This window comes from Myiozetetes cayanensis, unplaced genomic scaffold, assembly GCF_022539395.1.
Source record: "Myiozetetes cayanensis isolate MyiCay16 unplaced genomic scaffold, myiCay2020 scf2-11, whole genome shotgun sequence".
NCBI lineage: Eukaryota > Metazoa > Chordata > Aves > Passeriformes > Tyrannidae > Myiozetetes > Myiozetetes cayanensis.
Window position 1 is genome coordinate 95,711,217 of NW_026087411.1, and position 15,479 is coordinate 95,726,695.

Here is a 15,479-nt window from a genome sequence, read left to right on the forward strand (position 1 = left end):
TCCTCTTCCCCCAGCCTCCACCCCCTTCCAGTCACACACCAGCCAACTCCCCCCTTCGTTGTCAAGGAAACAAATCTCGACCATTAGGGCTCGGGCTGATTCCTTTGTTCAACTAATGGGCAATATACAGAGCACACACACACGGCAGGAGGAAAGAAAAATTCCTTGCTAAAAATACGAACTATGACAACCAGAATTACTGTTATTAATAAATTTAAAAAGATGCTAAAAAGGAGAAACTCTGAAAACAAGTAATTGTTAATATGCAAAAAAATTCTTTAAAATACATACTACATAGAATACCTGTTCAGCTGCTAGAGGTTTTTGGTTTTATCTGAGCATATGGTAACTAATCAGCAGTCAGGAAAAGTGGGAAAGAAAAAAAAACCCAAAGCAGTGACAGTTCTGAAAATAATAAGTAATGCTACATAAGTACTGAAATGTAAAACAATTTATCTTATAATTATTTGGGTTTCCTTCGAGCATAATATATGTTTCCATTTTTTCAATGTTTCATATACTTAATTTTTACCCTCTAGACAAAAAACCAAACCAAACCAAACCAAACAAAAAAACCCCCAAAACCAAACAAAAAAAACCCACCCCAAACAAACAAAAAACCAAACTAAAACCAATCAATTAAACAAACAAACAAAACCCACAAAAACCCCAAACAACTAATAAAACTCCATAAAGTTCTTTCATCCCTGAAATAAAGAGTTTTTATAAAACATCAGGAGCTAACTGTGGACTACATAGAGGTTTAAACACTTTTATAAACACCTATAGAGTTAAATTTAATAACAGTATTTGGTATAAAACCATGAGTATCACCAATACTGTTTGAAAGCTGGAGATACAAAAGTGTTGCTTTTTTGTTTACAGCATTTCACATGCTTTTGTATAAAATACAATAGGAGTAACAACCTTTTTTGTTGTTATTGTTGATTATGAGAGATATTTAAGTGTAAACTCAATTTTTTGAAGTATAGAAAGATACTGCGTGTGCCTGCATGGCCACGACTCTTGAGCGGCCTGTATAGGAGCACAGGTAAAGATCAGGCTGTGAGAGCAGACACTGCATATAGATTGAATACAGGGAACTGTCTGGAGGGTGTTTGCTCCAGGGTGGCTATTTAAAGAGCAAAATGACCATAGAAGGATTAAAGGGTAACCAGGGAACTTCAGAGAAGAAAGAATGTGTCAGCTGGAAAAGCAGTAGAAAAGAAACACAATAAATTGTAGCAAGAGGAGAGACCCTGCAATGGAAAGAGCAGCAGCCATAGCCTTGTGTGACACTGCTGAGAGTTTTCTTGCAATGCTGCAAGTATGTTTTCTGTATGTGAATGAAGCAGCTCTGATCTGAGAAAGATACCAGACCAGTTCTGTATGTTTTCATATACTGACCCACCTTTATGAATAGAGCTAGAGAAGTCAGAGCATTTAGGTGCAGAAGTGTGGCTTTGATTTTTTCTTGGAAAACTATGTTTTTTATTTTCAGAGATACATAGACTAAACAGAAGTAGGTCAGCTAATGCACACTAGGAAAATAGTAAATTTCAAGTATTTTTGGTTGAGATTGAGAGCTCTGTCATGTATTAAACAACTAGATTAAGAATATGTGAGAAACTGTCCTTAATGCTAACAAAATATAAAGGCTTCTTCCTCAGATCTAAGGAAAAAAAATCAGTGTTGTGCTATGTTTTGAGATTAAAGCTCCAAAAGTAATCAGAAATTTACAGTTACTGAGATCACGAAGAAAATACCATAAAGAACTAGATGACATCAAGATCCATGCTCTATCACCATTATTTTATAATTTAGTATGGTAAGAAAAAATTATATAAAATGTGAACCTAACTTATTGTTTTCCATACACTAGTGTCTAAATTAAAATAACTGTAGAATATTTTTTTTTGATTCTTGAAGAACAGAAAATTAAGACAATCACTGTGAAGAACTTTTACTTCATTTTAATTTCTGAGAGAATCAATTCTCTAAATTTGGTACAAAGTGTTTTTATTGACATAGGAAAAGCAAGTAAAATTATTTAAATTATCTGATAATTAGTTCATTGATTCATAAAATAAAAATGAAGTTTCTATATATTTTTTTTAATTTCTCTTAGAAGAATGGAAATATTTCTGGAATTCTTATAAAATATGTATAATATAATTAGATTTCAAAAGGATAAAATGAGGGTATTTTAAGTTAAAAATATTATCCTTTCAATATTTGTTTCCATAAAATTTGCCAAAACAATGAAGGGAAAACACTCATTCCTTTTGAAAAAAATCAACAGGAAGGAAGCTTACGCTTTTCATAACAACCTCCCACTTCCCCAACATGCAGTTTAAAAAAAAAAAATCTATTTTTGTTTGGCTCAAATTACAACAAGCTAAGCTTATCTAATGAAAAAATAATTTAAAAATACCAAAACTGATATTACTTTCACTAACATTCTTCATTATGGAATCTTACATTTTAGAGGTCTCTTCTCTGAGCTTTATCTGACCATCTAGGCTCAGCTTATTTTGACACATTTCTCAATTCTGTCCAGTATAAACTTCTTGACCAGTACTAAAACATAGTATTAGATAGGATCTTACAGAACATTTCTGTTCTTTTATTTTGTGACAGAAACCCCCAAACTTCTTAATAAACCATAATTCTATTAAAATTCATCTGTGAATTCTCCATAATCTTATATATATATAATGCTAAGTAATTAAGTACTTATTTACCTATTCAAAAGAAACATGGAGAACTGAAAACAGAAAATATCTAGCAAGAAGTATTAAGCTGATATACCAAAATATGTCCCACTTCTGTGATATATGATTGTTTGATGCAGATTGTTCAGGTTTGTTAAAAATAAAATATTTCCAAACAAGTAACAGTGAAATGGTTTGTCTTAAATCAGGACTAATAATATTTCTTCATTTTGACTGTGAAGTTTTCATCCACATTTAGCAATAAATTCCAGGCTTTACATGTAATGTGGATTTTCCTTTACCTTTAGTAGGATTTTGAATGCAATGAAGGAACAAATGAAGTCTGTAGTTTCAGGGCTGAATGGATACAGTTACAAACACAGCCAAACACAGAAAAACAGCTTCACTGTTCCACAGGCCAGGTTTGAAAAGGAGGAGTTTTCTAGCAAAACAAAAATTTTATGTTATTGTTTAAGAAATAACCTGTAGCCAAAGTTTTATAAAAAATTTAAAAAATTTAAAACTTAACTACTGGAAAAAAAAAAAAAAGTATACCCGTATTGCCACCACAACCTCCACCAAACAAACCTGAGACAAACCAGGACTGTCTGGCCAGAGCTCATTAATTCTGTATTTTTGGGAGAGAAGTGACAGCAGCAATATATGTCTAGTTATATTTATCCTTATGTAACTGAAGTAGTAAATAATGTTCTTACATTTGAAATAACTCACAATGACAAAGGTGTAGGCCAAGATTCTGCTCACATACTTGCATGTGTCAATCAGATGTCGGGCTATTTAAATAAATGAAGTTGCACCCATGCAAGCTCACTGTAATTGCAAGGAGGCGACATTTCCAGGGTTATGATGGTAGAAAGATGATATGTTAAAGTGACACAATTAATTTTCTCCTCTTCTCCCTGGTGCAGATTAGGAAAAGGTGGTGACAGCTCAGAGGTGGGAAAAGATGTGATGAGGGACAAGGGGAGAGAGGGGGAATGGCCAAATGTCCATCAGCAGGGCACTCTACTGTCAGCCACCAATGCTTTGTGCTGTAAATGGGCAAAGTCAGAGGAGTAGGATTTGAAGGCCACATGGGGAAGAAAGTGGTACAGCACATTGTTTAAATAACCCAATTAAAAGGGGAGAAGTTGTTTCAGGAGTTTTGTGACAGCAGTCTGGCAGCTAGTGAGGGTCTTGGCCAAAAGGGACAGCTGGCTGAATCCAAACGCTTGTCTAAAGAGACAGTATGGGTACCCGGACAAATACACAGGCTATTCTAAAGTATTTTAAAAATACTGTTTGAAATTCAAGGTCAGGTCAAATGGGACCCTGAGCAACCTGAACTTAAGTGTGGCCTCCCTGCCTTTGGCAAGGGGAGCTGGAACTACATGATCTTTAAGATAGGTCCCTTAAAACATTCTGTGATTCTGTAAAAATAAGCCAGCCCAGTTTCCTGAAGGAACAGTCTTGGCCCCTTCCAGCTTGTCCAAGTTGGCCCAGTGACTACAGAAAGGCCAGAGCCCAAGGCGTGAAGAAAGGCTCTATCTTTGCATATCATTCTGTATTTTAGGGAGAGAAATTCATCTTTTTGGAAAACACAGGACCAGATCCACATCCCAGCTAAAGTTCCTGTGTTTTGGTGAGGGCGCAGTGATGGTCTCTGCTATCCAGAGCAACTGCTTTGTGATGAGACAGTTAAAGGGCAATAAAGTGTAAGTAAAATAGTCTGAAGAGCTGGGATTCACCCCTGAGGTGTCACAGACATTAAGATTGGGCTCAGTCCTCTAATCAGTTTTCATGCCAATGTTTACCTGCATAAGTTAATAAATTCAAGCAGTAGGAAATCCAAGGTGGATTAAAATAAGTGAATAAAATCATGTTCCAGTGACAGATGTTTCTGTCAGGCCTAAGCAGAAACTGAGGTGGTCAAGTCTTTTGACTACAGCTTCTTATCTTGAACAATTATTTTAGAAAAAACAGTGCAGGGGAGTGATTCTTTAACATATCATTAATTAAACTATAATAACCTATAAGAAAAATGAGACCAATTTTCTAATGGCTTATTTTTGAACTTTGAACAATTCTGATAAAGGAAATCAAAATACAGATAAGATAGTAATTTAGGCTTTGAAAAGATAAATATTTTTATTCTTTTAAGAGTACTTTTTCAGTGACCAAAATGAACATTGACCTTTTTAAATCTTCTTGTTTCCTGATGAGTTGAAAACTAAAAAGCATTGATATAAGTTATTTCAGTCATTTCAGAGAGAGGTGAATAACTCAGAAACTGAAAGTGGGAATTTCTTCTATCAAAATAAGACAAGTGTCTTTGCACAAAAAATATGATCTTAGTCAAATGATATCAAGAATAAAAATTAACATTCCTTTGAAAACCTGTTTTTTGTTGAAAGGTGTTTTGAGGGAGTATTTTAAATTATTTTAAGGAAGAGTGAATTACTTGATTTATGCTTGTCACCGGACCATGCCCTTTACTATTTTCACTTTTTCCAGTGACCACATGACTGACCTGCACTTGGATTTAACCTAGACAGAGAGAAGATAGTGGGTAAAAAATAAGAGATCCGGACAATTTATTTGAAAGTTGATGTATTTAAATCACGTGTCTACAATAAGCCAGTGTTTGTGAGATCATGACTGGACAGCCATGGCTAGTTCTGATGGATACCACAAAATCGATGGAAAAGGGAAAGAGCTGCAGTATGAGCCAAAATCTAGGAAAATTTTATTTCCAGTTACTTCTCTTTAGGATAAAAAAAGACTAATAAAGTATATAAAAGGCTCTTACAACTAAATTTTTTCAATAATATGGTAAAAAAATCAGATGTTACTGAACTTTGTTTAACATCAGAGCCTTAAAAATCATCTCGTAGGAAAGGACAATCAGTTTGACTTCTTCTGTATCAGTTACAAAGAAGGGTCACTTATTATTACAAAAAACTTGTTTTTTCAGTTGTTGAATTTAAATAATATGCAAACTATGTAAAAGCAAAAAGCCTAATGGTCTTTATAACGACTCTTTTTAGATGAAGGAAAAAAATCATTAAGCTTCTGCAAAACTTGATTGTCCTCATACCAAGGATTTTATGTTTCATGGGAAACTTAAGTAACCAAAATTATCACTTTGTCAAACACACTGTATGTAGTGTTTAATTATATCAACAACAAAAAAGAGGTACAAAATTCAATCTAAACTCAAAAATTTATATTTAGAAATTATAAAATTTCTGTAATCCACCTGATCTCTATGCTTTTTATAGAAAGAAATAATAAAATTATCTTCCATTTCATCCAGTCAAAAAAGAATACCAAATAAATAAATAAAATTATTAGCTTGGGGTTTGTATTATTGATCCATCAGTCAAAGTAATAGACACTGATTGAGAATCTTTAATTTGCCTGTATAGGGTTATGTAACAAATAATAAGGAATTTGTGAGGCATGCATGTAAGGCCACTTGTGTTTAAGAAAAAAATGTACTGTAAACGATCTCCATTGTAACATGATATAGAAATAAATCAGCTAACTGGAAGACAATAGGTCTTGGTTAAGTTTTAGCAGTAGTCAGACAGGAAGCTGCTTGTCTAAGTTGCTGTTTAATCATAGCTATAAGAGGTTAGAGGGTCCAGCTGCTTGTAATTAGTGCTCTAAATCTGCTTCTGAGGACCTGATTAGTGAACACATCCCTGTGCCGAGACCTTAACCAAAGCTTATGGAAACTCTTGCTATAAGGAGACAGTCAATCAATTAGAAAGGGCAAAGATGATCAGAGCAAGAAAAGAAAGTCAGTAATGGAGCAACTATAAAGATTTATTTCAAAATAGCAATGACAGGGCATGGCTATAGTAATATAAATTTTATCACAAAAGTGTTCGTGGTGGAGCCAGGGAATATTTAGCCTATTGAACCTTCAAGAGAATGTTGTTCATTTTATGAAAGTCATCATAGATTAGAGCAGCCATTAATATAAGGGAGTTCTATCTGATAAACTAAAAGATTTTTGTGATCCCTCTTCTTACGTATTTACAGCCTTAGATTTTAACACTTTGAAGTACTTTAAAGGATAACCTTAAAACAAGGAGTTTCTATGTGCCAACATGTGTTTGAGTGATGATTGGCATCAAACAAATTTAATCCAAAATTTTTTATTTTCTAAAGGCCAAGAATTAAGCTTTAACATTTAAATATGGATGTAAATGCATTGATTAAAGACTTTTTAAGAGCTTTGGTATTTTTCATGGCAGGTTGCTTCATTTTGAACATTCAGTGCTGGTGTTACATGCCAAAGCAAACTCATTTGCTAAAAGAAGTGAAGTAAGGACTTGAATTCAGAGCCTCCTTCCTGTTCTACTCATCAAGTTTTATTTCCATTAGGCATTGTTTTATTTGGAAAAAAAATTGTATTTATTTTGTGTTATTTTGACACTGTAGAGGAACTATTATTATGTAACTTGTAATAAAAACTATATTTCCATTCTTGGAAATCAAACTTTGTTTTGTTGTTGTTGTTGTTGTTGCTGTTTATTTTAGCATTTATTCTTCTGGTTTTAGGATATTTTAAGTATTTGGGAAATAAGAATAAGATAATTTAGTTGCATATTCTCAACTGTTTGTATTTCTCTTGGCTCAAGACAGCAAACCATCAGGTTTTTTCACTCAGTTTCCTTGGTGTCAGCAGTGGGAGTGTGGGGTGAATAGGGGAAGGATAATACTTAGCTTTATAGTCTGTGTTTTAAAACAGTGTCTAGTGGCTTTGATAGCAGTAACTGTTTGTGAAGGTAAAACATCAGAAGGCGGCCTGGCTTCAAAGGAATGTGTTCAGAGCTTTCTGGAGATTTTCATTATGTATCTCAAACTATAAACTTAACAAGTAACTGAGTCATCAGCCAGTTCTCAAAGTCTTTGTGTAAATGGTTACATTCTTCGAAACTGACAAAGTTACTTCGAAGCCTAACTCAACTCATGATATCAAAAACATTTAAGTCAGTTTGAACTCTTTCAAACTTTCACATCTATCTGTCTCACCACTGTTATAGTAGAGAATTTCTTACTATCATCTAATCTCAACCTGCTCTCCTTTAGTTTAAGGCCATTCCCCCTTGTCCTACCACTACATGCCCTTGTGAAAAGTCTCTCTCCAGCCTTTTTGTACTGGGAGGCTGCTCTGAAGTCTCACCAAAGCCGCCTTTTCTCCAGGCTGAACGGCTGCAACAGTCTCAGCCTGTTTTCACATGAAAGGTTATCCAGCTCTGCTCTGCTCATCTTAGCAGCTCTTCTCTGGTCTCATTCCAATAGGTCAATGACCTAAACAGCTCTGTGATCAAAAACGTTTTGGAAGGAGTTCAGTGACAATGAGTGAAAGAGAATATTAATATGAAAAGAATGTGAATCTGAATTTCTTGATTTTGCCTTTAAAGTTAAACAGGTGCATTTTCCACTTTAGTGAAATTTTTGCCTGTATCTAGGTCTCCATTGTATAGTAGGGGCTCCATTTTAACTGTCTTGACCAAGACAACCCTGTTGTGGTTATTGTTCTAAGAAGAAAGTGTTAGAGTAAATTATCAGTGCAGAAACAGCTCGAGGGTTCATTGTAAGAAAGAAGGAGCAACCAAAACTCACAGCTGTTGAGGAATATGGTCAGTGCAGGTAGCTCTGGGTTGTGAGAGCACAAGGCAAGAGGCTGTAAACTGGCACCAAACTTAGCATAACAAAGGGCATGGAGATCTGTTGCCAGTCAGGTGAGCAAACACTTGGAGACATAGCAGGACCCAAGTACTCTGCTGGAAGATCTCAGGCTTTTGTGCACTAAGACTGTGAGGGTATCAAAACCCAGGATTTACTTTGTTCAGGATCCCTCCTCAGAAGCACCCAGCTCCAGCTGTTATTTTTTTATTGCAGTTGAGGCCCCCATTGAGAAGGGGTTTTGGTCCTTAGCTCAGGTGGTGCGAGTGCCACTACCAGAGTGGCTCCTTGATGGTCAGACAGGAAAGTTTCCTTAACATGACTTGTTTTATAATCATTATAATTAGAAGTGTTGACTCAGTGCTATTGGAAATATTTGTCAACTTATAAAAATACAGATTGTTGATTTTAGTCATCACAAGCTCAAAGCACAGACATCCCATTGCCAGAGGTCCTTGGCTCAGCTACATCAAAGTAACACTTGATGTATACTCCATGTTATGGAAATAAAGGTTCTTCAGCTCTACCAAAACACTGACAAAGTGTACCGATTTTGATTAGTCTACCTCACTGATCAATCACTACACAGTGACTGATGGGAATGACTCAAGTAAAAGGCATCATCATGCTGAGCACATGCAGAGTTAGATTTATTCACAATGCAGCATTTGACTCTGGATAGACTGAGTTCTCTCTTCTGTGATTGTACATAGACCAGTGCCTCATGCTGAGTTAATCAGTGGTTTAGGAGATCTTTTCATTATTGTGTCTTTAGTTCATTGTGATCACTGCTGGCCAAAAGAGTTAGAGGCAATAAATTCATAAGCATGGAAGATTTTATTTGACTTTGAATAATATCAGCCAATAATAGCTGTAATATGAACAACTGTAAATACTTTTAATGTTTTAATATAGTCAAAAATTATATTGTTGAGCATTAATGATTTAATATTTCTATCTGAACAACATATATGTTGAGGCAAGCTTGGAAATCAAATTTGAATAGTTTCAGTAGTTAGTTCAAAAGATAAAATAGTCATTTCCTGAAATAAAAACAGCCAAATTATTGCTTAGATTATTAATAGTGCTGTAAATATACCTTGCTTTGTACCTGGGAAATGAGGCTGAAAAGGCTTGGTCACATTCTTTTTAGGGAATCACAAAGGTCATATTTATGCCTATTTATGTTTAAAATAAGTCACCTTTATTACATGAAAGCTGAAATTTGGCTATTTATACTTCTGGGGAGATTATGTTTCTAAATATTTAAAAAATTTCTGGTTGTCCTGAATACCTAACTTCAGCTTTGCAAAATAATGTTGGACATATCAAGAAAAAAGAAGTACATACATATTATTTTGCCTCAAGTATTATTACATTTGTTTTTGTCATACAGAAAGACTTAGGTTTGGTGTTAAATATTAACAATAAAGTTAATTATTTACCATACTAGGGACTACTCACAGGGTTGTGAGACCTTTGCGAATTTGTATGAATTATCAGCTTTTGTCTTAAAATGACAATTTTCTTCCAAATTTAATTATTTTTTAAATAGCTTATGTGGCCTGCTTTGTGGTTTCTTGTGGTGAGCAAGAACAGCATACAGCAGCTCAGCGTTACCACCCCTAGTGGGTGGGAAATTTGTTGTGTTTTGCTTTCCAGGAGGTGGACTGATTGCTGCAAATGACTGGGAATGTTGCTAAGCGGGTTCAGATATTTTATAGAACATTTGCTTTCCAGATTAAAAAAAATTAAAAAAATAAAAAATCCTGCTTTGAAATCACCACAGAAACCTGTTCCCATTGCAGTGGCTGATGTCTCACATGAAGCCTGTGGCAGTCTTCTATCAGGATTAAACTGACAACGAGACCAGTAGTAAGCCCAGATTTTACGTTTCATTATTAGAATCACAAAAAACCCAGCAGCCCAATACCAAAGATACAGCAGGGCTGCCATCCTAACCTCTAGGTAGAACAAACAGCTGTAGCAAATGCTGTGGTGAGCAGTGAGCACCTGAGCTTGCTGTGCAGCATGACATGGCAGGCACTGTGTGGATGACAGGCAGTTTCTGGGACCTGTTCACCTACTCTTAGCCAGCCAGTAGATGCAGCCTTGCACTCTGAGTATCCCATAGCTTGTGTAAACAGAGGGGCTGTGGGAATTGGGTGATGTCTGGCTGACGGGAGACCAGATTCTGGGTCAGTACTACTGGCAGATGAAATACAGGAAATAACCTGCAGAGTCACCAAACTATCAATGAATGTCTGTGGGCACATACATATGAAGGAACAGAGTCCTGCTATGTCTGTCACCATGTTCAAAGCATGTATTGAGAGCATGTTTGATCTAGAGGACAATTCAGTGTATTGTTCTTTTTGAAGACAGTGTAGATTTCTGTCACAGAGTCCCACCAAAGCTACTCTTGGGCACAAAAGGCTGAGCAGAAAGACTTAAGTGAGGAATAAGAAGTCATGAGAGAGTTGGGGTTGTTCAGCCTGGAGAAGAGAAGGCTTGAGGGGGTCTTATAAGAAAGATGAGGACAGACTTTTTAGGAAGGCCTCTAGCGATAGGACAAGGGATGATGCTTTTGAACTAAAAGAGGGTTAATTTAAAGTAGATATAAGGAAGAAGGTTTTTTTTGCAATGAGGGTGGTCAATTCTCTGGGCACAGGTTGCCCAGAGAATTGATGGGTGCCCCATTCCTGGAAACATTCCAGGTCAGGATGGACCTGGCTCTGAGCAAGCTAATCTAGCTGAAGGTGTCCCCACTCATTCCAAGGGGAGTCAGACTAGATGACCATTAAAGCTCCCTTACAAACCAAAATATTCTATGATCTATGATAATGGGTTTAACACAGGCAGATATAGGTAAAAGCAGCTAAACTCCCTTAAACACCTGAAAAAAAAAATCCACTGATGAAAAATTTATTTCTGTCTTAATTAGTAACAGCTACCAGTTTCCTACTATTCTACTCAATAAAAAAGAAACTTTTTAATTAATCAGCAAGTTACTGTCAAACTACACCTGTCTGACAAAGCACCTGTTCGTGCTTTCATTATTACAAACACATAAAATATCTGACAGACGGCTCCTGAACACGCGCATTTAATTTAGTAGAACTTTAATTTTATGTTAGACTCATGAAGTATAGACCGACCATATAATTCACTCATATTTATCTGGTTGTTAGTTCTGATGAGGACCTAAAATGAAATCAGTGTAGGCAATGTCTATGCATAATCAAATATTAATATTGAAACAGTTACATCCATCCAGGGACAGAAGAAATTAAGAGAAAATGCAGAACTGTCTACATAAAATCCCCATTCTATTGCCAGCAACTCAGTAATACAATTCTTTTAATAAATAGCTCTTCAGTTCTCCTTCTCCAGCACATGAGAACTGAGATCTTCCAACCATTTTCCTGCTATAAATCTGTTTTCATCTAGTGTTGGTCACTTTCAAGAACAGAAGACATTCAGGAAACTTACAAAATAGAAATTACTAGGTATGTTGGCTCACAAAGCAGTTACAGAGCTTTAATTTGGCCCACGAGTCAGTTTGTCCATAGTTTTCTATGATACTTAGTTTTGTGTATCAGAACCCACTTCAGTGCCTTGAATCTTCATTTGTCTGTGTAACACACAATCATATTTACAGGTGGGATATATTTATAGGTGGGATATATTTCTACCTCAGTGCAGTCTCACAAAGTTAAACATTTAGACATTCTGTTTCTCTATAGGTAATGATTATAGACCGATAACCTACTGAAATTCATCCCACTTGTGTGGCAATGAGACAGCTTGCTTCCCTAAGGTGTCACTTTACTATAGAAGAACAGAGAACTAGTCTACAGTTGGAGTTTAAAGTTAGGTGATTTAACACTCTCTCCAGTGCTTTGTTGGTGGCCACAAACTGAAAAGAGCACCCCTGAGAACTTGTCGTGGTTTTGCCCACCAGCCCATCCCTGGGGCTGAGGATGGTTTTGTCCAGGTGATTTCCGGACAAAAAACCAATCAAAAAGTTCAGTGACGCCTTTGCTAATTACATCTTTAAGAAAACGGAAGAGAAGGTTGGTTGCGCAGTTGAAATTAGGAACAGGAGCCATGTAGAAGAGTAGCGGGCCCGAGGAGGGCCAAGGCCCCCTCCTCCCCGGCTTGGGCCGGGGGGGGCAGGTGTAGTACTGAAGCCTCCCTTCTCTTCTGTAAAAGAGTGAAGAAAAAAAAGTTTAAAAGATGAGCTGCTTAGACGAGAAACCGCTGCAGAAGAATTCCAACCATGAGATAACAGGACTTCCAAGGTCAAAGCTGGCAGTTGCAGGAGAGAGAAGAAAAGTTCGAAGGGGGGAGAGCTGCTTTTTCTCCCTTTCGCTCTCCCTCCCTTCAGCAGGGTAAAGACTGAAAAATAAAATCCCTGCCACCTGTGAAAGTTTGTTGTGGTGAGGAAACCCCCCATGCGGCTCACAGAGGAGCTTGTGGATGTACCAGAAATTTGTGACTTTAACAGAGAGAAAGCCTTATGCTGGAGCAGAAGCGGCTCGGATGAGGCAGAGTCCTGTTAAAGACTTTGTGACCCTTGAAGGGGACGATGCTTATGCAGGAGCGAGACGGCTCAGATAAGCTTGGGATCTCAGTGAGAGATCCATGCTGCTGCTGCTAAAGATTTATAACCCTGAGGGGGATGAGGACCTACGCTGGAACAGAAAACGGTTTGGGTAGGGATGTTGGGATCCATGCTGCTGTTGTTGAAGATTTATGACTCTGAGAGAACCCATGCTGGAACAGAAGACGGCTCAGGTGGGATATTGGGATCCATGTGTGGGATCCATGCTAGACCATGTTGAAGAAGTCTATCAAGGACTGTTCTCCCATGGGGAGGGACCTCCATAGGGAAACAGGGGTAAACTCTTAAACCATTATCCCCTGTAACCCTGTGGAAGAAGATCCATAGTAAGCAAGTGTCCCCTTGCAAACCTATGGAAGGAGACCCTTCAGGACCTGGGTAACTCCCAGCCTTCGGTTTTAGCCCAGGAGGGGGGTAGACCCAGCCCTGGAGGCCAACACAGAATGAGAGAGAGATAAAGGAGTTCCAGCTGTGACGAAAGTGCTGCAAAGTTACTGAAGAGAAAAAGAGAGCTGGAATTCCGAGAATGGAAAAGGACTGCTTCTCCTCCTTGGACTGATATAAAGGGGGGTGGGGGGAGAAGTATCTTCTGTAAATACATAATACTTTTTACTTAAGTAGAATTGTTGTAGATATAATTCTTTAGTTTTAGCTTGTTAATAATAAATACTCATACTTTTTTTTCAATTCAGTTTCTTTTTGTCTGCATAAACCTTCTCTCAACTGATAGTAATTGTATGGGGGGTATAAAAGTAAATTGAGCCAGGGCAAAACCACGACAGAACTACACACAGACCTCAGAGAAGTCACATTGTTCCCTAAGGGCTGAAAGAGACCATTTCCAGAGAAGATGGCTTATACTGCCGAGCTTCTGTAACATCCCAGAAAAAGGGTTTGGCCCAGACCAACCTCTTGTCTCCTGTACAGTCTTTAGCATCGACTCAGAATATATCAAAAGCTGAGACTTAGCCTGAAGAGTAATTTTAGGTGTGGTGCCCTTGGTGTAAACAGCAAAGGAGTTTTACCTGTGAGTGTGTGTGCACACATGATAGTTGGTCTCCAGGGTTTGCCAGGATTCTAGAACCATTTAATTGATTAACATTGCTGCATTTTTGCCCATCCAAAGGTCTCTGGGTTTTGTTTTCTTCTGCTTGAAGTCTAGAACTAAATATTCATAATTTTAAAATACTTACATTTGGAATTAGGAGCATATCAGTTGACATTTTTACTGGATATTTTTTGCAGATAAAATAATTTTTTAAGACAGTAATATTGATAATTGAATGAGCTGATTTAAAAAAAAAAAAGTTTTAAGTTATTTTTCCATTCAGTCAAATATTTGTTGACTACCTGTCTTTCTCTTGGGAACAAATTTGCTAATTAAGTCATGACAACAATGATATTGCCAACATTATGTAGAAAAATCCGCTTAGATATACCTCATTCTTCTCTCCCTAAACTGCTTGGTGTTGTTAAATTACTATTCCTTAGTTAGTATGTTCCCTTGTATATAATTACCTGATTAATCTTGATTGTGGCTGATCAAGGATTATTTTAATAAAATTGATTATGTTTTACTCAAAGACTGTAGATTTATTTGATCTTTTAAGAGGACCATGACTTCTAATTGACCCTTAGTTGTGAATTGCTCTGCTAACACTTATTATCTGAAATGAGTAACTGATGGACTTTTCTTGGATTAATCTTTACGGTGATTTATTGCATACTCATGGTGTGATCCACTTGGCTACTCACAGTTTTTGACTTCTCTAGGTAAATTGCAGTTTTAATGGTGAGCACAGCATACTTCCACTAATAAATTCATTAAATACTGTGATACTTGTAATATTTTTCTTCATCCACCTATATGTGATTTTTTAAAAAATACTGGTTGTTATTTTTTCTTATTTAACATGCTTGCTTAAAACTACCACCCCAACATTTCATTCTATTTGGAAGACTAGAGCCCTACTCTGAGAACTCTAGAGGAAAAAGCCAAATCACACACATGCTGAATGATATAATACCAAAACTACAACGAGTGTGTAAAAAATCAAGGACACAGTGGTGGATGTGTTCTATATCTTTTGCTTCACTACTGTTCAACACATTGTGCAAAAGATGAATGGGAATTCTCAGGGATCTCCAGACTGTCATGGTATTTAATGACAAAACTGGCAAGCCCTAAAAAGTGGAAGGAGTTGCAGTGAGCATTGTCTTAGCAATAAATGGGAAACCAGGTCTTAGGGAGTCATAACAGAACCATTGTGAAGAATTTATTACAATATAGTTGTTAAATACTCTTAATTTCCCCAGACACTCACCTTGAAACCAACCTAGAAGCAGTGCATTCTTTAATATAAAGGGTTTAACTTACATCATCCTTATTCTTTTGAGGTCAATGTGATATATAGAGGTCTGATGAAAAACACATT

The 15,479-nt window shown here is 36.7% G+C and overlaps 1 long non-coding RNA gene across 1 annotated transcript in view; it reads right to left on the bottom strand.

The window, feature by feature from the left end:
* The window catches only part of LOC126639975 (uncharacterized), a 194,482-nt gene extending 181,074 nt beyond the window's left edge, over nt 1-13,408 (bottom strand). Inside the window, exon 1 of the long non-coding RNA XR_007628918.1 lies at nt 13,303-13,408. This is a non-coding gene — a long non-coding RNA (uncharacterized LOC126639975). The remainder of the gene's footprint in view (nt 1-13,302) is intronic.
* Between the last annotated feature and the right edge of the window lie 2,071 nt (nt 13,409-15,479).